The sequence below is a fragment of the Gorilla gorilla genome, chromosome 15 (assembly GCF_029281585.2).
Source record: "Gorilla gorilla gorilla isolate KB3781 chromosome 15, NHGRI_mGorGor1-v2.1_pri, whole genome shotgun sequence".
Lineage (NCBI taxonomy): Eukaryota > Metazoa > Chordata > Mammalia > Primates > Hominidae > Gorilla > Gorilla gorilla.
The window spans coordinates 71,614,782-71,631,354 of NC_073239.2; the positions used below are offsets into that span (position 1 = coordinate 71,614,782).

The 16,573-nt window shown below is 44.4% G+C and overlaps 1 protein-coding gene across 8 annotated transcripts in view; it reads left to right on the top strand.

The window, feature by feature from the left end:
• The window catches only part of SAMD4A (sterile alpha motif domain containing 4A), a 225,604-nt gene that overhangs the window by 105,861 nt on the left and 103,170 nt on the right, over window positions 1-16,573 (top strand). The gene's annotated exons all lie outside the window — the stretch shown is intronic.

Below are 16,573 nucleotides of genomic sequence, written 5' to 3' on the forward strand. Positions count from 1 at the left end.
AAATTTGGACTGGTTTCATTTAACTTCTCAGCTGCTTAGAAGGAACACTCTGGAAGTCCACTGAATTCTCACCTGCTATCGGGATGCCCAGGCATCACTGGGACAAAGCTGTCTACCGAAGCCCTGGGTCCCGTGGGCAGGGGTGGGAGGGCTCTGCAGCCCTTAGGAGGGAGCAGCAGCCCAGCCCCAGCAGGCCATCTACAGGGCCTTACGCAGCTGAGTCTAAGAAGAGAGAGCCTAGCACTTCTCCCGGTCATCTTATTGACTGAGCTGAAGGGAGATCAAATTTCAGTCTTCTGTCTGTGTAAATAGTAATGGCTATCGCTCTTAAACTTCAGACCTCAGCTCATGGATCTGGATTGGTTTATTTTTGAGAGCTGAACTCTGGAGGCCACTCTTCCCTACTTTCTGAAGCGTTTGATGCCTCTATCTGAGCATGGAACCTACTCTGAGTCATCAGACGCCACGCTTAGGGCACATAGAATTAAGTCGGGGGAGTGATGAAAATTCATTCACTTCTCTCCTCTGGGACCTAAATCCATTTTAGCATTCCACTTGAATCCAACAAGGAATGCCAAAATATTAAAGTGTGGCATTCTCATTCTTTTCTCTGGAAAGAAGTGTTTATGCAAAGGAGGCCTAGGTCCCTGCAGAGTCGGCAAGAAGCCTGGCAAGAGGTTTGTCTCATTTAAGCAGTAAATATATTCAGTGGCAGCAGAGATACTGCCAAGTAAGTTTATTCCATTTTTAGGGAGGGAAGGGCAGGAGTTTTGCTGCTCCTTTAAGTTGCTTTTTGCTTTTAAATTTTTTGCATGAGGTTCTCTAAAAAAGTAAGACTGTAAAAGCAGCTTGTTCAAAACTTGACCTCTTCGGCATGCCCAAGAATTTGTGAAACAAAAGAGAAGGCAATGGATAATTGATTCTGTTCTCTAAAGGCCCTTCTGACACTGGTCAGGTACTGGTGTGGTTTCTACTGGTGTAGAAACTGGTGTAGATACTGGTGTGGTTTCTACTGGTGTGGTTTCTACCATGCAGGCGTTTAGTCTCTGCCAGCAGGAGGACACAGATGGTATCTACCTTTCTACAGATGTCTTTAAATGTCAAAGACATGAGAAGAAAATCTATTGACATTCTTATCATTGTGACAATGTGGTAGATCCCTTAGCATTACCTATGCCCTAAATGATACTCAAATAAGTGGGCTAGGGAAAGATTTTATTTTATTTTTGAGACAGGGTCTCACTCTGTCACCCAGGCTGTAGTGCAGTGGCATGATCACGGCTCACAGCAGCCTCAACCTCCCGGGAATCAAGTGATCCTCCCACCTCAGCCTCTTGAGTACTGGGACTATTAGGCCCGTGCCATGATGCCCAGCGAATTTTGAAATTTATTTTTTGTAGAGATGAGGTCTCACTGTGTTGCCCAGGCTGCTCTCGAACTCCCAGGTTCAAACGATCATCCCACCTCAGTCTCCCAGAGTGCTGGGATTACAGGTGTGAGCCACTGTGGTTGGCTCAGTAGGGAGAGATTTTAAAAGAAAGCAGAAGGCCAGGCACGGTGGCTCACGCCTGTAATCCAAGCACTTTGGGAGGCTGAGGCGGGTGGATCACCTGAGGTCAGGAGTTCAAGACCAGCTTGGCCAACCTGGTGAAACCCCGTCTCTACTAAAAATATAAAAGTTAGCCGGGCGTGGTGGCGGGCGCCTGTAATCCCAGCTACTCAGGAGGCTGAGGCAGGAGAATCACTTGAACCTAGGAGGTGGAGGTTGCAGTGAGCCGAGATTGTGCCATTGCACTCTAGCCTGGGCAACAAGAGTGAAACTCCATCTCCAAAAAAAAAAAAAAAAAAAAAAAAATGGCAGAGAATCCCCTACCATGGAGAGCAGCTTATTTTATGACCAACAAGTCACAGAACCTTTGAAATTTTTGCTTGAGAGTCAAACTTTAAACTTATTCCTTAGCCATGCTTTAGGTCTGACTAAGCAATAGTGTAAGGACATGAGAAACAATGTTTCAGCAGTGGAGAGCTTCAAAGTCTTTAATTTGTTACTAAATGTGAGATTTAGGAACTGTGTGATTTAATTGAAGTGATTGCTTCTGGTAGAATTCAATAGAGTTGTCATATCAAATTAAGTTTTATCGAGTTTCACCAGATAGGGATATTCACTAGCCTGAATACCAACACAGTATGTGCTCACCACATTTTTGAAAATGAGGCGAGAGTCACCCTGCAGTACAAATGAGCTTGCCTTAATTGGCCTGTTTTAATACTCTGTGGTTATGGGGACATCAGAGCTCCCATGAACAAGTGAGTGGTTTGTTAGGAAGATCTCACGGTAGAGAGTCCTTGCTCATGAGGTTTGGAAAACTCAGTTCTTCAGTCAGTGTCTTGCACAGGCACAAACCTTAGCCTAAATATAGAAGGCTAAAAAAGAATCCTTCCATGGGAGGGCTCCCTTAAATTAGCTCAGTTAATCTATTCATCTGTGTGTGCTGACTCGTGCCTAAACATTAGAGGCCAAATCCAAAAAAAGAAAAAGCAAGGCCGCGGCTCAATACTAAGAAAGATGGAGAACAACTGAGTATGATCCTGTACAAAGGAGTCCCTGAATACCACAGCAGCTCCATGTTTGATCTGAGATATACTGGCTCCTGACAGTCACCCTAACTACTTCACCTCTCATTTTGGTATTAAAAGTGCCTTTGGCGTATTCAGATATCTCCATTTTTCATGGTTGTACTCAGTTTTCAAATCATCCTATGGTATTGGTTTCAAACAAGATCAGAAGTTCTAAAAAGATGTTAACCATTTTATGCTTTTAGTACTTTCTTTTCTTTTTCTTTCCTTTTCTTTCTTCTTTTCTTTTCTTTGAGACAGAGTCTTGCTCTATCACCCAGGCTGGAGTGCAGTGGCACAATCTTGCTTGGCTCACTGTAACCTCCGCCTCCCAAGTTCAAGCGATTCTCCTGCCTCAGTCTCCTGAGTAGCTGGGGCTACAGGCACGAGCCACCACACCCAGCTAAATTTTTTTTTATTTCTAGTAAAGACAGGGTTTCACCATGTTGGCAAGGCTGGTCTCAAACTCCTGACCTCAGGCGATCTGCCCGCCTCAGCCTCCCAGAGTGCTGGGATTACAGGCGTGAACCACTGTGCCTATTCTGCTTTTAGTTCTTTCAGTATATTTCCACCTTGCCAGGAAATTGCTAGCCTTCTAATATTGCTGATTTCTTTATTTAGTAGGTGGTCCAGGATGACAATGCTTTAGGCCTTCATCTCATAAACACAGTAAGCAATTCTCAAGAACGTGTAGGGTTAAAGAGATTTGGACTCCAATTTCCAAAACCGAAATGGCAGCAGGGAACATGACAGGATGCAGAAGAGATCCTCGCAGTCTAGAGCCTTGCATTATGCATTTTGCTTCCCACTGAAGCCAGAGATCCATTTTTATAGTCAGGTTTGTTGTTCCTGCTGAAACACGGCACATGCTCTGCCTGAATTCTGGCCATGTGTTTCCCTCGTTTAGTTATCTAACTTGTTATCTCCTGACTTCCCATTTCTCTGTGAAAGTCAGGTGGTGTAAGACACCCAAAGAAGAAAATCAGGAAAGGAGAAGGTGTTTGGAAGTGGTTCAGAGGTAGTGTTCTGTGTGTTAAGGGGGCTGTGGAACTGTCCTTGAAAAGCTATTTTTGATCCTAGCAGTTTTACTACACTTTGTAATGTTTGGGCAACCAAATTGGTCATGGTGTTAGAATACTTATAATTGGGTGGATCTATGTTATTTTGCTATCTTCAGAGAAATGAATTTTATGAATATTTCTGTTTTAAAAGAACAAAACAACAGCAAAAACCAATCCCTATTACCCTAACTCCTCCACGCACATAGTATTCTAATGTGGTTTATTCCTGAAACTGACTCATTCAGCTTTCTCCTGGAAGTTGTCAGAATGTACGCCTGGTTAATGGAGAAAATCAGTGCACTGCCCAGGCTGCACAATGCCATGACTCATTCCTGGCATTTCAGAGGCTTTGTAATGGAAATCATAGTTCCAAGCTACGGTTCTTACCAAGTGGATATGTGAATGTTAATGAAACAAAGCAAAAGTCTCCGAGGATCCTGCATAACTCTCACCATAGATGTGGTGTTTGCTTGATGAAATGAAGATTTTTGTGGGGCAGATTGTTCTCTCCATAACCCACACATTCTCGAATACCACAATATTGTTTTAATTAGTCTTATAAAACATAGTAAAATATTTGGCTTTGAAGAAAGAGGAACATTCTCTCCTACGTTGGAATTGTTTGGTTAAAAGGGCATTTTTTTCTATTGAATTAGTCTTTTGGGGTTTGCACTAGTATCTGAATCCTTTCTAAATAGCTTCTAATGTTCTTCAGCAATTTGCATTCATTCATTCTGTCTGTCTGTCTATCAATCGTAAAGGAAAAGAAATATCTTTCTTTCCCAACACTAGGTTCGTGGCTGAGGCTCCTACAATAAAAGACAGATTTTAACAAGAGAAAAGCATACAAATTAATTCAAATATAAGTTTTGCATGACATGGGAGGCTTCAGAAAAGAAGACCCAAAGAAACAGAGAAATCTGCATATTTTATGCTTAGGTTTGATAAAGAATGCACAGTTGTGCAGAAGTATGATTGGGGGACAAAAGGACGTGATCTAATGGTAATAAACTGAAGGGAATTTAGCAAGGCCTGTTTGTTCAGATTCTCCTTGGCATCTCTGTGTCTTTAAAAATAAGGATGTTCTTTTCCTCCAGGTATAGGGAGGGTACCTCTAGAATGAAGGTTTTATGACCTGCCTCAGGGGAGAAGGGAGGAGAATTTAAAAGTGACCTTCCTAATTTTGCTGTTTTCTCTAATACCAATGTGTCGTATTTTGGGCAGTCACCATTTGTGTGTGTGTGTGTGTGTGTGTGTGTGTGTACGTCAGGTGGGGAGGGGTATGGAATATATTATCTTTTTTTTTTTTTTGAAACGAAGTCTCGCTCTTTTCTCCCAGGCCGGAGTGCAGTGGCGCTATCACAGCTCACTGCAAGCTCCGCCTCCCGGGTTCACGCCATTCTCCTGCCTCAGCCTCCTGAGTAGCTGGGACTACAGGCACCCACCATCGCGTCCGGCTAATTTTTTGCATTTTTAGTAGAGACGGGGTTTCACCGTGTTAGCCAGGATGGTCTCGATCTCCTGACCTCGTGATCCGCCCGCCTTGGCCTCCCAAAGTGCTGGGATTACAGGCGTGAGCCACCGCGCCCGGCCTGATCTTTAGGGAAAGCATGGATAATTGAAACCCTGCATAATCCCAGCCTTTTATGCTACCTTCTTGTGGACTCAATCTTGTCTCCAAACTTCATTCAAATGCCATTCCTCTTTCTCTGTGCTATGTAAGGTTTAAAAATAGTAAATAGCCAAGAGATAGCAGGGAGAAGTGGGGGAAACAAGGAAGACAGATAGTTTGAACACTTATGTTTTATTGACTCGGATTTGGATTTTGTTTATGACAGACTGGTAGGACTTTGGGGAAACTCGCAGATAAGCTGGGTTTTTTTCTATCATTTTTGGAGATTGAAGCAGGAGGTCAAATATTTAAAGCTGTTTTGGGTGATTCTAATGTGTCTACAATGCATTGGACCAGGAATATTCTGGAGCTGCTAGAAAGCAGACATTTAGAAGCAAGAGAAGAGCATGAGCAGTATCCCTCATCACTTAGCCACTTGATTCTGATCCTGGCTTCTCTAACAATAGCTCCTTGCTATGTGCTCTTAAAACACAAGTGCTAATATTATGAGAAATGAATTATATGAAAAACAGTCTAGTCTTTTCTAAAAATGCTAAAAATACCAATCTGCAACCAAGAACATGTAAGCATGTTCTCCCCTTTCCAGATGATGCGGGATGCCAGGCAAAGACCAAGTTTCCATGGCTACCCTGAGGCCTGCATGGAAGTGGAGGCCTTAGCTTATAGGAGTGAAGGTCTTTAAACGAGGGCATCCAAAGTGAATGCCTATCATTATCCCAGTACTAAGTCTTTAGATGCACAAACCATTGTTTTCCATGTCATCCTTTGGAAGTGGCGGGTGATGGAAGACCATTTTGTGTATTTTTTAATAGGAGGAAACTGAGGCATAAGAGATTACATTCCCAGAGCTAGAACCTAGTGCTGTGTCCCTGAGGTCCTGTCTGCAATTGGGAGACAACTCTGAACTGACCCCTTTTGCATTCCTGGTCTCTGCACAGTAACCCTTCCCTCTGCTCATCAAATCCATTTCAGAATGTGTATACAGTAATACTTCTGTTTGAAAGTCTTCAAGATTTGACAAGAGGATTCTGTCTGGGCCTAAGATAGGACATGATGGGATAGTGACCTCGAGGATTTGGAAGCCAAATGATCGTGGGACAGGTGTGTGCATCAAGAAAAGATGGAGCATGTGTGCTCACAGTCCTACCGGGGCCACACTCCCTTATCTTCAGATCATGGGTGGCTCATGCCCAATTCCCCCCACCATTTATTCCCTTGTTGTGTCTGTTGGAAAAATCTCACAGGCTTGCCTGAGGTCACTACATTTTTCTTTATACAGAAATCTTTTCTTAGGCTTCATGTAGTTGTAGACTAAGAACTATATAAGTGAAAATTAACAGTATTGGTTTTAATACAATTGCCAGATTTTCTATTTGAAAAAAGTCACTGCTCAGAAAATAAAAATTATTAAAACAACCCATGGTGAATTGGGCCTGAATTGCCACTCATTTTTTAACGCATCTGCAGTGGAGTTGCTTCTTACCAATGTGGTGTAATTTTCAGGTCTGTTACTGAAAGACAGATTGAGTATGTTTCTGGACTGTGAGTAGATGATGTTTAGGGTTGCAATATGGGTATTGGGGCTATTCTTTTCCTGTGTCATTACTTTTTGATATGTTTGTTTTAAGAGAAAATTAATGAAATTGAAGTTACTTAAGTTTGGCCATATTTGTTAAATGTCCTTTTCTGAGAAATTGAAAAGTGACTATTAGTTGAAACAAGATCAGGAAACTTCCAGCATATTTCAGCACATTCCTCAGTTTATAACGTTAAGGTTTTAAGAAAGCTTAAAGAAACCAGCATCACTGGTAGTTAAGCGGTTTATATTTTTACTTTATTTTCTTCAGAAGCTTGTTGCCATGTAGAGTAAAAGAAACCTCATGTTAATCTTTTCAGAGGACACTGCCAGTAAGAGTGTTGTTATTGTTAGATAATCATAATGGTATGTTCTGGAGTCTCTTCTTCCCTCACTCGACACACCCGATTCACTCCCACCCTGCCAGCGGAGCCAGAGAGAGAATAAAGCAGGATCTTATTTGCTTTCAGAATTTGATTCTGTATTGCTTTGGAGACATGCTGGGATTTGTTCTTAAACTATTATTAAATTTCTAATGTCCGTCAAGGTTTAGATTCCTTTGTAAGAGAACCAAGAACGTAAGTGAAACTGTAAGGCTTCGCTGTGCAGACCTTTCTTCCAGCAAGCATCAGCTTAACCTCAGCAGTGAGCCGATGGGGGACCAGCTGTTGGGCTGGGAACCAGGAGTAAGGCTGCAGAAAGAACCCCCCCAGCCCCCCAACCCCCCAACCGTGTGTCACTTCACCACGATGAGCCTGTTTCCTCACCACAGTCCCACTTGTCTTGCATTTGAGATGTGATAATGTTTAGAAAGAGATTTTGCCCACTTTTGAAAAAAGTACTCCACAGATGATAGATACTAATAAATCAGACATGAAAGCAGAGATTAAGTAGGTAAATGTGATTGTGTGTGTGTGTATTGATCATTATGCTCATGAGACACTGATTATTTTACTTTATTTATTTTTCTTTTTGGAGGTGGGGACTCGCTCTGTTACCCAGGCTGGAGTATAGTGGCGTGATCATGGCTCATAGCAGCCTTGAACTCCCTGACTCAAGCAATTCTACCACCTTGGCCTCCTGAGTAACTGGGACTACAGGCACGCACTACTATGCCCAGCTAATTTTTAAAAATTTCCTATAGAGATGGGATCTCCCTATGTTACCCAGGCTGGTCTCAAACTCCTGGGTTTAAGTGATGCTCCCACTTTGGCCTCCTAAAGTACTGGGATTACAGGTGTGAGCCACCACGCCCTGCCTTTTAGAAAACTTTTTTATTTTAGTTAGTTTTTTGATGGAGCCCCGAATGAAAAATATGCAGGGAGATGAGTTTAGCAGGGCTTAAGTTCAAACAAAGTAAGAGTTGGAACGCTCCCAAAAGATAAGCGGTTTAAGTAAGCTGTGACAGACCACTGCTCTGGAGGATGGAAAGATTTATGACTGCCGCAATATCCCACTTTAGGAGGAAATGCAGAGCCATTGAAGACAGACCACAAAATAATTATGCTGTCATAACATGCAGTACCTGGGTCTAGGACTGGCCTTACAGAGTGTTAAGGATGAATATTATGAACACGTGCCTGAGGTAGGTATTTCATTAGTGTGTGACTCAGGAATCTCCGGATGAAGAAGCAGCCCTGTTCTTATCCCACAATGTTTGGGGTTGTGGCCTTTAATGTTTGGGATTGTGGGGAGTCTTCTGTGTGCACAGAAGAATCTTGAGGTATGAGTTTATAGGGGAAGAGTCCATACGTCACATTCCCCTGACTCAAAAAGCAACAGAAGTAGCCAGAACTTGCTCAGTTCCATGTCGGCCTCCTGTCTCTTCTGTTTGATTCCATTTTCACTCCTCTGAGGCCTTTCTATCTTCCCCGAGCCATGCCTGTGTAGGAGGCAGTCACAGAATAATAAGCAGGTTTCCCTGTGGCTGTTGAACACTGGTACCAATGGTAGCCACGTGACAAACACACCACCCCATCTGGGTCCCAAACTCTCAACCAGTGCCCCTCTTTGCACACATCCCATTGAAGGCTCATTTTGTGAATCTGACATTTCCCAGTTCCTGATAACCCTGTTGATAATAATGGTTGCTAATCCTTGTCCATACTGTATTTGAAGCATTTACTTATGCATACCTCAGCTTGTTCCAAAAAGTATTTAAGAGGGGAGTTTCTGAGCACATAATCAAGTCTCTAAGGTGTTCGCTCTGGATCTGCACTCTGACTATGGCTGTGTCCTCAAAACAGTAAAAAGATAATGCAATGGAAGATAAACATGTACCAAATTAAAGCGTAAAAGGAAATAGAGGCCAAATTCCTACACTATCAACATAGGCCAGCCCTGTTTTTTCAGACATTCAGTGACTTATGCAATGCTGTATGTAATACGCCTGCTGAAAGAAAGGAAATGAATGAACAAGGATAAACATGGGTTTTGGTATTGCTGGTACCTGAATAACCAACCCTGTGTTCCCTGCAGCCAGCATATTGTTCTCTCCCATTGCTGGCTGCCGTGCAGTGCTTCCATCATGTGCTGCTGGAGGGGGCCCTCCCTGGGAAGCTGTGTGCCCCAAGGGTACCCTGCCTGGGTCTTGAGGGACAGAGTGTGTACTGTCACTCTGGGCTTCATGGGCTTGGACTCCATTATATACACGTCTGCAGGACACCAAAGGAGGGCCATCATCTCTCAGTCATCTCCTTTCCAGGTACCCCTGAAGGGGATGAAATAGGGAGTGGCATTGGATCTCAGGATGATCCTTATAGGGATGGCTGAAAATACAGGTGCGAGCCTGTGCGAGGCAGGTAGAGTCTGAGGCACAGGACCATGCCAGGTTAGTGAGAGTCTCCCAGAAGACCCAAGTGGATGGCAGTGATGTCTGGAGCCCAAGGCAGTCACATAGGATTTCTAAGATCATGACTAAAAGGGATAGTTCCAAGAAAGGTTGAGGAAAAATGCTGGTCATGAGATCAGGAATCCAGAATGACTTTTTTTCTATCAGATCTATAACCATCCACGATACTTCATGGAGAATCACTCCTGAGCTTGATGTATTCCTGCATCACAACCTGTACCACACAAACTCATCCCCTTCCTGGCAGAGCTCTGAGTATACTCCTCTGTCTCCATAGTTTGGATCAGAAAATGTAGATTCCTTCCTGAGGACCGCCTGTCTCATGAAGGAGGAGGAGAAGGTGGCACAGGCGTCTTTTTAAAAGGATTTTAAGGTGATCATTTGAGCCATAAAGAAACCAAGTTTTTATTCTTCAAAGCAAAAGGCTTTTTCAAGCCAGGTGATGAAAGTCTAAATTGCTCTACACAGAAGAACAGGAGGCATGTCTCCAGACAGATCCAGGTGGGCACAGTCTTAGTGAGGGGTAGATATATGAGATCATCCGTATGGGATCCCAGAAGCCAAAAGACTCACAGGAAAGGGAGTTTTCAAACCCCATCGTTTCAAACTCCCAGCAAAATATTGCCATAGAAAAGAGTTTTCCAAAGTCAATCCATTACTGGCTCAGATATTAATAGAAAATCAGGAGTCAAGAAAAGGAAGAAGGTAGAGATTTTAAAGTCAGGCCTGGTTTTAATTTATTTGTGGTTATTCTAACTAGTAAGTGAAACACACTCCCTGTCTGGTGCCCTGTCCCAGGCATAAATTGCTCACCCATCAGAAAGGAATTAATTTTTTTCAAGGGTGCTACCTTAAAGCCATTAGTTTAGCAAATTAACTGATATTCCTAGAAAAGCTCCTTGCTTGTGCCAATAAATATTTACCAAGTTAGTGACACCTCTAACAGCACCCCCAAATCGCTGGGCCACTTTCAAAGGGGGAGCAGCTTACTTTCAGGAAATGGATTACTCACTTGTGGAATGAGACCAACACCCAGGCTACTCAGTTTCAACACACTTTAAAATGCAAAAGGGAACTTTCCTGCCTCAAGCTTTCAAACCTTTTCCAGATGGACCGAGGCGGGTGAGCCCATTGTGGTGCCCAACAGGCCTGGCTTAGGCTGGGGCTGCACACATCTAGCTGTGCCCCCCATCCCTGCCCTGCACACCGTACCATGAAGGGGGTTACAGACTTCCGGTGGGTTGCTGATAAGAGGCATCCCTGAGGGCCTGCCCTGTTTCCATTGGCCAGACACCCCCCCCACCCACTCCGCCCACCAGAAACGGGAAAGCTATGGAAAGGGCGTAGTGTGCTCAGCTGGGTGCCGCCCCCTCCCCTAGATGCTGTTGCTAGTTTCACTTCTCAGCGGCAGCTGCCCACAGCTGTCTGCGAATGGAGCAGCAGCAGGGTAGTAGGGTGGTGGCATCTTTTTATTCTTCCAGACCTGGGCCTTTGGCCTGGTAGCCAGAGTGGGCAGGCAACAGGCCTGCTCTGTGCAGCGTTTGACTTGGGGTTTAAGCCGGGTGCCTCAGGGCAGGACCTGGAAGGAGAAGCTGAGCACAGTCCACCATTCAGTTCTGGGTACCAGGTTTTCAAAGAGGCATTAAGTGTAGCCAGAGGAGGGTGGCCAGGAAGCTGCAGGGGCCTGGAAATCATACCACCTAAAGATTGTTAGAAAAAACTGGGGACTGTTAGCCTGAAAAAGATTTAGGTGAATGGCTGTCTTCCCCTGAAGGGAGAGTAGATTTATCTTTTTGTATTTTTTTATCATAACATAAAATCTGCCATTTTAATCATTTTTAAATATACAATCCTGTGGCATTAATTATATTCACAATGTTGTGTGACCATCACAGCTATCAATTTCTAGAACTTTATCATCATCCCAAACAGAAACTCTGTTCCCATTAAACAATAACTCCCCATTCTTCCTGCCCCCCCCAGCTCCTGGCAGCCACCATTCTGCTTTCTGACTACTCAAGAGACCTCATACAAGTGGAGTCATACAGCATTTGTCCTTTTGTGTCTAGCTTAATTAACTTAGCACGGTGTCCTTGAGGTCCATCTATGTTATAGTATGCGCTGGAATTTCCTTCCTTGTTGAGGCTGAAGAGGATTCCATTGGATGTATATTCCACATGTTGTTTACCTATTCATCTGTTGATGGACGTTTGGGTTGCTTCCACCTTATGACTTGTGAATAATGCTACTGTGAACATTGGTACGCTAGTACTTGTTCGTAGATTTTTTTTCTTTGTGGTTTCAGAAAAACTGATCTTAGCCAAATGGTTAGAAGTTGCAGAGAAGCTGATTGTGGCTTTAGTAACCCCAGCTCTCTTCAGTGGTGGAAAGGCTCCCCATGGTTGGGAGTGGTGTGTGGTAAGAACACTTACAACCAGAACAGAGAGAACCAGAAAATCTCTGAGGTCTCTTCCATCTCCAGAATTCCATGATTTTCAGGCAGATCGAGGTATGCATCTGAAGGGTAACATCTGGAGAAAAAGGAAGTGGTGTCAGATCAGCTTCAGTTTCCTGAGGAAGAAAAGAGGGAATTGGGATGTTAAATTATCTACCAGTCAGGAGAGGTTACTTGCTATCTCTGGCCTGGACTTGACATCAGAAAGTGATGCTCCTGTGAAGCTCATACAAAGGTCCTATGTAGTCTCAGGGAGATCTTTCTAAGCTCCAGCGAAAGCTTTCTTGTACTCTAGCTTCCTGGGGGATAGGGTGGTGAGTCCAGCTTTCTCAGCACAAATCCCTCATGTCTGCCTAGAAAGAAGGGATGCCTTTAGAGGACCTGAGCCCTGTCTCCATGCAGGTTATTCTGAATGTGGATGAGGGAGTGGGTGAGGACGGGGAGTGCTAGGTTGGGAAGTTTCAGGAGTGAATATCAGCTGAGGTGGGGATGCCCTGGCTCCCAACACAATTAGCTTCATTCTGCTACAGTTGGGGGTTTTCTTATCATTAGTCGGGAAGGCCTAGCCAGAGAATTCCAGTATTCCAGAGCAAGTTTAATTGTGGGTGATTTCATTCTGCCCTTTTTATGTCGCAGCCAGGGGCTTGCGTCATATAACAGTGAATTCAGGGAGATTTTTATTTGCATGTGAATCATAGCTTTTCCAGCTGAATGTCACTTACTTGGAATTTTTGTCTGATTTTGTTTTTGTTTTTGTCTCTTGGTGTTTTTCCATCGGGCTCTTTGGCTAACCAGAAAAAAAAAAAATAGAGGAAGGGCTCAATCTGACTGAAACAGGGTTTGAGTTGGCAACTCAAAAGGAGAGTATTATGAATGTGAAAAAAAGAAAACGGATGCTTTATTTTGCTTTGAGGGAGGGACCGAAGCCAAGTCAAATTGAGAGCTCTAATTTGGGAATAGTGTTATTACAGGTCATTGGGAGTTGGTTACGCGCTAAATTGGGAGGCCAGTCACATGAGGAGGCAGCAGAGGCAGATCACATGGGGGACAGTTGGGGCCCTTTTACAATGAAATTTCGTTTTATTTACTACACAGTTTAAATGTACTTATGTCATTTTGAGAAACCAAGTCACCTTATTGGCTGGGAGTTGCTCCCTGCCCTGGCCCATCAGTTGTTTGATAAATAAGCCAGTTCTTTCAATCTTTGTGCTTTCCGGGGCTTGATTTTGGCAGTGGGATCTGTTCAGTGATTCATGGAGCTGACCCTGTGATAGGGGTTATACATCTGCCCTTCACCTGACTGTCTCCAAGGGGCTTGATCTCTTCTCCTCCAAAGGCTCTACCCATTTTAGACCTCAAGGTCAAGACATCCAGAAAACTTCTAACATTATATAAAGAAGTGATGACCTTTGTTTTTTAGATTATCTTCCATTTTCTCAGCACTGTTCCTCTTAATGTCATCTTGCAAAATAAGAAAGAGAAAAGATGGATCCTGCCCCTCCATGGGCAGTTATGAACCAAGTATTTCTTCTTACCTCAAAACTGCAGACTTTGGATGTTCTTGGCATCTTGGGGAGGACCAGGAAGGGTGGTTTGTGGTCAGCTGCTGATTTTCCTTGAAGAATCAAAGTTGGCATTCTCGGTGTCCACAGCCCTGACTAGTTAGCTGTGTTTGAAATAAAAACAAACAAAAAAAGGCAGCCAAAAAACAATATCTAGAATTCAGTTAATTCATTCCCACTGCAAACAAGTTGTGCTCATGCTCCTAAATGGGGTATGTTACTAAGCCGGTGACACAGAGCATCTGGGCCGGCGATGCTTGTGATCGAGGTTAGGAATAGAAGGTGTGTGGAAACTTTCTATAAAAGGCAGCCAGGTCCCCTGGACAAGGGGTCAGGAAGCTCCAGCACTGTTCACGGTGGCACCAGGGCATTGCTGCGTGATTTGGGGCGAGTGTCTCTGTGCCTTGGTGTCCCCTAAGTGCCATATTGATTTGGGGGAATGGGAGGGTAAGGGCCTCAAGAAATGTTTGAGATGTAAGATGTTAAATGTTTGAGATGTGACATGTAAGATAACTGGAGGGAGCGTGATGTCACAGGAGCTCAAATCAGGGCCACGTGTCCCTGAATGGGGCTGGGCTGCTGTCCCTTCTCAGGCATCACCCTCTGTGGCTGATGCCTCTGACATCATAATACCCAGCCAGACACTCAATAATGATGAGCTGTGCCCAGTGGACACCTGAGGAGGGAAGAAAAGGAGAAGGACAAAGTGGAGAGGGAGGAGATGGAGCAATCTCTTATGTGATCATTCCATCAACTCACAGATTTTTCACCTAACACCTGGTTCAACTGTAATGTGCTCAGCTCCATATAACCTGGACAGCAGCTGTGCCCTCACCCCTAAACTCAGCAAAATATTGTGGTCCTCTAATCAAGAGAATTTTGCTCCTGTTACGGGTTCATCGTCAGACCAGTGAGTTGATACCAAACTTCACCAAACGGTTCTCCGGAGCAACTGTTTAGAGGTAACGTACTGGCTCTCATGCCCAGGCTTCTCTGGGCTTCTGCAGACTCATCTCAACTCTCCTCCTTGGAGCAGCACATAACTGGGGATTGTGTGGGGGTGGTTTGTGAGGGTGTGAGCCTGTGGTAAAGATGCTTTAAAACTGAAATTCTCACCTTCGTTTGATTCATGAGCCAGCACAGGCTTGGCCAGACTTTGTTTATTCTTATGGCACTCTTCAAACCCAAACGGGCCAAATCGTGGCTTCCCTGTCTATCCTTAGAAGCAGCGATTGCTGCTTTTAACTGGGTAGGTTGCTATGAATAGAAAACTTGAGAGATCAGCCCTGTCTTAGAAATATTATGACATTTTGCTTATTTATTGTTGACTTAAAAAAAAATCCAACAACTTACTCTAAAAATAGGTCCTTGCCACTCTTTCAACCGCTTCCTCCTAGCCTTTCTCCTGATAAGAAATCATGGTTCCCACCTGGTTTCACATCAGCCTTACTCGATCCTCCAAATGCTATCAATTGGAGGCCATGATTTTCTTGGGTTCTCAAATGTGAACCTGGATCAAAATCATCAGGGGGCTGGTTAAACACAGTTTTTGATTCAGTAGATCTATAGAGAGGGTCCCAGAAGTTGTAATTCTTTTTTTTTTTTTTTTTTTTTTTTTTGAGGCAGAGTTTTGCTCCTGTTTTCCAGGCTAGAGTCCAATGGCACGATCTTGGCTCACTGCAACCTCCTTCTCCCGAGTTCAAGCGATTCTTCTGCCTCAACTTCCCGAGTAGCTGGGATTAAAGGCGCCCGCCACCACGCCTGGCTAGTTTTTGTATTTTTAGTAGAGACAGGGTTTCACCATGTTGGCCAGGCTGGTCTCAAACTCCTGACCTACAGGTGATCCACCCACCTCGGCCTCCCAAAGTGCTGGGATTACAGGCATGAGCCACCACGCCTGGCCCAGAGGTTGTATTTCTAACAATTTTCCAGGCATGCCCCTCCTCCACACTTTGTGAACCAGTGCCTTAGGGCTTTTGGGTCTCCTCCTGTCCCCATCCTGTAGGAGAGAGCCCCATGGAGCGTGATCCTGGTCCCTTAGATTGATGGTGAGCAGCTAACAACCACGTAGTACTCACTATGGGCCAGATGATGGTCCCATGCTTTACAAAGATTAAGTAACTCAAACATCACCAATCTTAGGAGGTAGCCCATTTTCCAGATGGAGGAACTGAAGCACAGAGTGGTTAAGTGAATTGCCCAAGTTCACACAGCTCATTCAATGGAAGCTCAGACAACACGGCTAGCATCTGTGCTCTCATTCCCCACGCCATATTATCATTCTGTTTTCCCCAAGTCACTTAGAGCACCTGATACTCCTACAGTTCTTAGGAGTGAATACCTTAGAAAGGAGCCGCCAAGACAACTGAACCCATCTTAGGCACTAACAACCAGCATCTTGGGCTCCGAGTGTCCGGGAGACTTGACTACCCTACCTGTGTCTGTGACTGAGTAGAGGCAAGAGGAGGGGGCTCTTAGCAGAAATACATTGGACATGTGACCTGGTGAAGGCCAAGGGAGGCGTGTTGATGTGAAGACGCTGGGGACATCATCTGTGAAGAGAGGCTGGCCCTCCCCTTCTGCTGGAGCCTCAGTGTCCCCTCACCATTCTGCGCTGGTCCGGAGATTTCCTGCTGTTGATACTTATCAGAGACACAAAGCTGAGGAGGAACAGATGTGCCGTGTCATCAGCCATAATAGAAAAAGTGCATGTATCTTTTTTGGACCAGGTTGGTCTAGCAAGGCTGTGTGATCAGCACTAACCTGGGTGAGGGAGTAGGAGACACAGAAGTGGATGGACTGTCCCAACCCACAAGGAG